Genomic DNA, 7,098 nt, shown 5'->3' on the forward strand with positions numbered 1-7,098 from the left:
CATCACCTTGATCCTAAAATCAGAGAAAGATCCAGCCCAAAAAGAGAATTACAGGCTGATCTCACTAATAAATATAGATGGAAAAAAACTTAATCAGATACTGGTAAACAAAATGCAAAAGATCAACAAGAAGATCATAACCCCTGGTCAAGTAGGATTCATCCCAGGGATTCAGGGATGCTTCAGCATACTAAAATCAATAGATATAATGCACTATATTAATAGATCCAATTCCATCGCGTAGCACAGTTTACTGCCACCTAAAGGGCTGTTACCTTCTTCATAGTCCCTCCGTGTAGCCTCCATGAGTGCTAGCCGAGCCGCAGTAGCCCCTCTCATAGGGGCCGCCACCTTCTGGGGCACTGTAGCCCACCACCAGGATGGCTGGAATGGCCTTAGTCATGAGGCATTTAGATTTGTTTCAAGGAGAGATTATGCATCAGAAGCAATCAAGGGTGCAGTTGTTGGTATTGATTTGGGTATTACCAACTCCTATGTGGCAGTAATGGAAGGTAAAGAAGCAAAGGTGCTGGAGAATGCTGAAGGTGCCAGAATCACCCCTTCTTTTGTTGCCTTTACAGTAGATGGGGAGCAACTTGTTGGCATGCCAGGAAAGCGACAGGCTATCACCAACCCAAACAATACTTTCTATGCCACCAAGCGTCTCATTGGCTGGCATTATGATGACCCTGAAGCACAGAAAGACATTAAAAATGTACCCTTTAAAATTGTCCTTGCCTCCAATGGTGATGGCTGGCTTGAGGCTCATGGAAAACTCTATTCTCCAAGTTAGATTGGAGCATTTGTGTTGATGAAATTACTTGGGGCACACTGCAAAAATGCTGTGATCACAGTCACTGCTTATTTCAATGACTCACAGAGACAGGCCACTAACAGTGTTGGCCAGATATCTGGACTGAATGTGGTTCGGGTGATTAATGAACCAACAGCCACTGCTCTGGCGTATGGTTCAGATAAATCTGAAGACAAAATCATTGCTGTATATGATTTAAGTGGTGGAACTTTTGATATTTCTATCCTGGAAATTCAGAAAGGAGTATTTGAAGTGAAATCTACCAATGGGGACGCTTTCTTAGGTGGTGAAGACTTTGACCAGGCCTTGTTACAGCACATTGTGAAGGAGTTCAAGAGAGAGACAGGAGTTGATTTGACCAAAGACAACATGGCACTTCAAAGGCTGTGGGAAGCTTCTGAGAAGGCTAAGTGTGAACTCTCTTCATCTGTGCAGACTGAAATTATCTTGCCATATCTTACAATGCTTCTGGACCCAAACATTTGAATACAAAGATGACCAGAGCTCAGTTTGAGGGAACTGTCACTGATGTAATCAAGAGGACTATTGCTCTATGCCAGAAAGCTATTCAGGATGCCGAAGTCAGCAAGACTAACATAGGAGAAGTGATTCTTGTTGGTGGAATGACTAGGATACCTAAGGTTCAGCAGACTGTACAGGATCTTTTTGGCCAAGCTCCAAGTAAAGCTGCCGATCCTGACAAGGCTGTGGCCATTGGAGCTGCGATTCGAGGAGGTGTGTTGACTGGTGATGTCACAGATGTGCTGCTCCTGGATGTCACTCCTCTGTCTCTGGATATTGAGACTCTGGGAGGTGTCTTTAGCAAACTTATTAACAGGAATACCACTATTCCAACTAATAAGAGCCAGGTGTGTTCTACTGCTGCTGATGGACAGGCTCAAGTGGAAATTAAAGTGTGTCAGGGTGAGAGAGAGATGGCTGGAGACAACAAGCTTCTTGGGCAGTTTATTTTGGTTGGCATTCCCCAAGCCCCTCATGGAGTCCCTCAGATTGAAGTTACATTTTACATTGATGCCAATGGGATTGTACATGTTTCTGCCAAAGATAAGGGTACAGGACATGAGCAGCAGATTGTAATCCAGTTTTCTGGTGGTTTAAGCAAAGATGATATAGAAAATATGGTTAAAAATGCAGAGAAGTATGCTGAGGAGGACCGCCAAAAGAAGGAATGAGTTGAAGCAGTTAATATGGCTGAAGGAATAATTTATGATACAGAAACAAAGATGGAAGAGTTCAAGGACCAACTGCCTGCTGATGAGTGCAACAAGCTAAAGGAAGAGATTTCCAAAATGAGGGAGCTCTTGGCTCAAAAAGACAATGAAACAGGAGAAAACATCAGGCAGGCATCACCTTCCCTCTAGCAGGCATCACTGAAGCTCTTCAAAATGGCCTACAGAAAGATGGCATCTGAAAGAGAAAGCTCTGGAAGTTTTGGCACTGGAGAACCAAAGGAAGATGAAAAGGAGGAGAAAGAGTAATAGTATCAGTATATTTTGGAGTCAAAAGGACAATGTATTATGAACCTTGGGAGTAGAGGGACTTCCTGAGAAGAAATGAGCAAACTTCAGTCTTTTTACTGTGTTTTTGCAGTATTCTATATATAATTTCCTTAATATGTAAATTTAGTGACCATTAGCTAATGATCTTTTAATGGATGATAATTCTATTTTTTTTTTTACAAACCAATCTCTTTAATGAACACAGACATTAAAATCCTCAACAAGATACTGGCAAAATAAAATGCAACAAATCATTGAAAAGATCATACACTGCTACGTTGGGAGCCTTGGATTCTGGGCAGGTTTTCAATTTTTACAGAACACTGAAATCTATGGACTCCAACATGGACTTCAGGTAAAGAAATCCATGAACCACTAATGGACAAAACCATGAATCAATTTGTATGGTGGCACTCAAATCCTAGCACTCTGGGAGAGCATCAAGTACCAAGATTTTGAATACCATGTCCCATCATCATTGTGCATTCAAGAGTTCAGTGTGAATAACCTCATCAAGACTTAGATCTTCTTCAAAGGCTTCACGTGTCATCTTCATTAAAGCCCTCCATTGAACCCTCTCACAAAAGCAAAAGCTGTTCTGGGCTCATGTACCTCACAGTTCCCTTATCTCTCCTTCACTTTTCATCATTTTTCAAGGATGTGGCAAGTCCAAAATCTCCAATCTTTACTCGCTTTTCATCTACTAAAAATATGTTAACTGGCTTATGATTTCTATGAATTATGTTTTTTTGAGTGTATATATTGTACTCTTGTTGTTATTTGCTCAAAGAATTCCAAAGCCAAAGCTCTGTCTGGATTGTTATTTTTTCCCTCTGGTAAATCCATTTCTCCAATGTCCCTTTATCACAGAATTCCACTGAGATGAAAAGGCAACAACTCCTTGATCATGGATTAGTCCTTGTGCTGCACTCAGGATCACAATAATAATACTGAACAATATTGATATGATTAGGAGCCGCCAACATGTGTACTTCATGCAGTACCTTCTCATCAGTACATCTAACAGGTTTAATAATGGAAATCTTTTCAGCTAGTGTGTGTTTTGCTGTGAAAACTTGGCCATATCCACCATCACCAATTGGTTCTATGTCTTCATATTCACTGGCAAACCTGTCATTCACAGTGTACTTGTTTTCTTCTACATTAGCATGGTAAAATTTAGGTGCCAAATTTACTTTTGCCTTTTGCTATTCTGAAGGTGATTCACAGGACAGCAACTGCTTTCATTGTCACTGCTATGATCAGTTTTCCATGCATTTGCTGAGAAATCATTTTCAGATGATGATTCAGAAGCTCTCTAACTTTTCTTGTGAAACCCAATCAAATGCAAGTTTGACAGCCAATCATTTTGCATCCCGTTTAGTAGAAGCTGTTCCACAGCCATATACTTTCTGCCCAATTTTTCATTTACATTGAAATCTTTGAGCCCCATTTTCCCTCAAATCATATTGTTCATAATTTACAGATAGTTTCTCATTCTGGGCAATCTGATTGACAAAGCCTACTTAATTCCCAAAGACTGATTCTTCTGAAGTGTCTTTTGTCATCGAGGATGAAGAACTACCTACAATAAACTGTGTGGCAGTCCTGTCACAGATAGGAACCTGATAAGAAACTTTTACTCCATTCTTCTGATGGTGTTTATTAAGTTATTTTATGTAGAAACCTGGTGCAAAACCATTGGTCATTTCTTCTGAGAACCTGGTCCCACGATCCTTCCTCAGCTCCCGGAAGGGCTCTGCACCCAGGGGGCCAAGGCTGGACAGTGCCCGGAGCCCTGGGCTTGCGACCCATGATCGCATGCTGCAGTGTAGACCTCCCCACCTGCGCCAGCTGCCTGCCACCCTTTTGCTCTAGGTTTCATTTCTAATGGATGATAATTCTAACAGTACAGAGTTCATGTTGTTCTGTCCCTACCCTGTCATTTTTCCGTTGCTTGTAAAGGGGGAAGAGAATGATTAATTACTGATCATTATAAAGACTTAGCACTGGTTTGTGTAGAAGTAGCCATATTTTTAAGGGGTGAAAACATCTCACATTCAGTGGAAGAGGTGGACCACGGACCTGGAAGGAGACCACATGGAGATAAATATCCTTCTTGTTGGGTCTTTACATTTGGGAGGTCTGATCTTTTTAAGTTCTTTATAGATTCGAGATAGTAGACCTTTGTTTGAGGAAAACCAAGTGAAGATAAGACCCAATCCAAAAATGGGTATCTGAAATGAACAGACATTTCTCAGACAAAGAAGTAGAAGTAGCAAATAAATACATGAAAAAATGCTCAGCATCACTGGCCATTCAAGAGATGCAAATGAAAACAACACTGAGATTCCACCTCACTCCAGAAAGAATAGCTGATATCATGAAATCAACCAATAACAAATGCTGGCAGTGCTGTGGGGAAAGAGGAACCCTGCTCCACTGCTGGTGGGAGTGTAGACTGGTGCAATCACTGTGGAAATCAGTATGGAGATACCTCAAAGAACCAGGACTGGAAGTCCCATTTGACTCTGCTATTCCCCTGCTGGGGATCTTCACCAAAAGAATTAAAAGAATCATACCACAGTAATATATGTGGACCCATGTTCATAGCAGCACAGTTTGTGATAGCTAAAACTTGGAAACAGCCCAAATGCCCATCAACTGGAGACTGGATAAAAAAAGTGTGTTTTTTAAAAATAAAATGGAGTACTACTCAGCCATAAAAAATGAGAAATTAGAGACATTTGTAGCTAAATGGATGCACATTGAAGCAATACTCTTAAGTGAAATGAATAGGACACACATGTATAAATACCAAATGGTTTCTCTGGTGTGAGAAACTGAAAGTGTAAATAACAACTAAAATGTATAATAGGTAATGTGAAATAGAAAGAAAAGGGGCAGAGGGGAAGGAAATGGGGGGGTAGGGGAAACGAAAGAAGAGATTGGAATTAATATGAGAAAAATGGAAAAATAGGAACAAAATCTTTGTAAATAGGGCGGACTGGAGGGGTTGAAGGGAGGGCTGGGCAAGGGTGAAAAATAAGAACCAAGAGAGACTATGTAAAGGTGCAAATTTCCAATGATGAATGCCATTATATTGTATCCCTAAAATGTACCAATTATTAGAATGAATAATCGATAATGCAAAATAGGAAGTAAAGGTCCAAAGGGGTAGGGGTATTGGGAGGGGCAGAGGAAAGGAAAGTAGGGAAATGAAAAATGATGAGAAATGGAAAAAATGGAAATGAAGTCTTTGTAAATAGGGAATGGTGGAGAGGGTGAAGGGAGGGCTAGGAATGAGGAAAAAATAAGAACCAAGATGCATCATGTAAAGGTACAAGTTCCCAATGAGAAATGTAAATGTGTTGTATATCTAAAATGTACCAATAAAAAAATTTAAGAAAAAAAATCCTTCTTGTTGACCCAAATTACTGGTACAAGGAATGACCTTGTGTGGAGATGGAGTCCACAAGCCAGCTAGCTGTGCCATGTACAAGGGGTAGAGGCAGTTAAGTGCATAGAAAACTAAGGTATTTGTTAAGTGTAATTTTTAAAACAAGGCACTGATAAAGTCACTGGTGTTCTTAAGGCATACTTTTTTAGCTGCCTGCTGGCCTGTGACTGGCACCTTGATTCTTTTTAATCCATTCTGGGTATATGTTTAATGAACATGAAAGGACCTCAAAATAAAAAATAGATCCAAGGACAAAAAACACATGATCACCTCAGTAGATGCAAAAAAGCATTCAACAAAATGCAAAACCTATTCATGATAAAAAAAAAATAAAAAATTGGAACACACAGTCTCTACCTCTAAGCCATTTATGAAAAGCCAACAGTCAATATCATACTAAAGGTCAAAACTGAAATCTTTCACACTAAAATGAAGAACAAATAAGAATGTCCACTATCACTACTCCTGATCAATATAGGTTTGGAAGCATTAGCTACAGCAATTAGACAAGAGAAAGAAATAAAAGGAATAAAGATAGGAGATGAAGTCAAATTGTCATTATTTGCAGATGACATGATAGTCTATATAGAAAAGCCCAAGAATGCCACCAAAAAAGTTCTAGACTTAATGACCAAATTCAGTAAAGTAGCTGGATACAAGGTCAACACACAAAAATCAATAGCTTTTCTATACATGAACAACACACTGAGTGAGAGAGAAATGGGGCAAACAATTCCTTTCACAATAGCATCCAAAAACTGAAATACCTAGGAATCAACCTAACAAAAGAAATCAAAGACCTCTACTCTGAAAACTATATCACTATGAAAAAAAGAGATTGAAGAGGATATCAGAAAATGGAAAGGCATCCCTTGCTCCTGGGTAGGAAGAATCAATATAGTGAAAATGGCCATACTTCCAAAACTGCTATATAGATGCAATGTAATCCCAATTGAAATTCCTCCAGCATACATCACAGACCTTGGGAAAATAATCCAAAAATTTATTTGGAGAAAGAAGAGACCTAGAACAGCAAAAGCAATTCTAGGCAATAAAGACAAGGTAGAGGGTATCACAATTCCCACCTTGAAACTACACTACAGAGCTACTGTAATAAAAACAGCATGGTACTGGCAAAGAAACAGGATCAGTGGAACAGATTAAAAGACTCAGAAACAGCTACAGACACACTCAGATACACCTCATCTTCAACAAAGGAGCCAAACACTCACTGGAGCAAAGATAGCCTCTTTAATAAATGGTGCTAGAAAAATTGGGTTTTAACTTGCCAAAAATTCAAAACT

At 39.6% G+C, this 7,098-nt stretch overlaps 2 pseudogenes; one reads left to right on the forward strand and one right to left on the reverse strand.

Moving 5' to 3' along the window:
- Positions 1 to 304: 304 nt before the first annotated feature.
- On the forward strand, positions 305 to 2,313 carry LOC101709006 (stress-70 protein, mitochondrial pseudogene; annotated as a pseudogene).
- A 599-nt stretch (positions 2,314 to 2,912) lies between these two features.
- LOC147825804 (interferon-induced, double-stranded RNA-activated protein kinase pseudogene) lies at positions 2,913 to 4,043 on the reverse strand (annotated as a pseudogene).
- Between the last annotated feature and the right edge of the window lie 3,055 nt (positions 4,044 to 7,098).

The sequence above is a fragment of the Heterocephalus glaber genome, unplaced genomic scaffold, assembly GCF_053883595.1.
Source record: "Heterocephalus glaber isolate CG9 unplaced genomic scaffold, H.glaber_assembly_v1.0 deba00001481, whole genome shotgun sequence".
NCBI lineage: Eukaryota > Metazoa > Chordata > Mammalia > Rodentia > Bathyergidae > Heterocephalus > Heterocephalus glaber.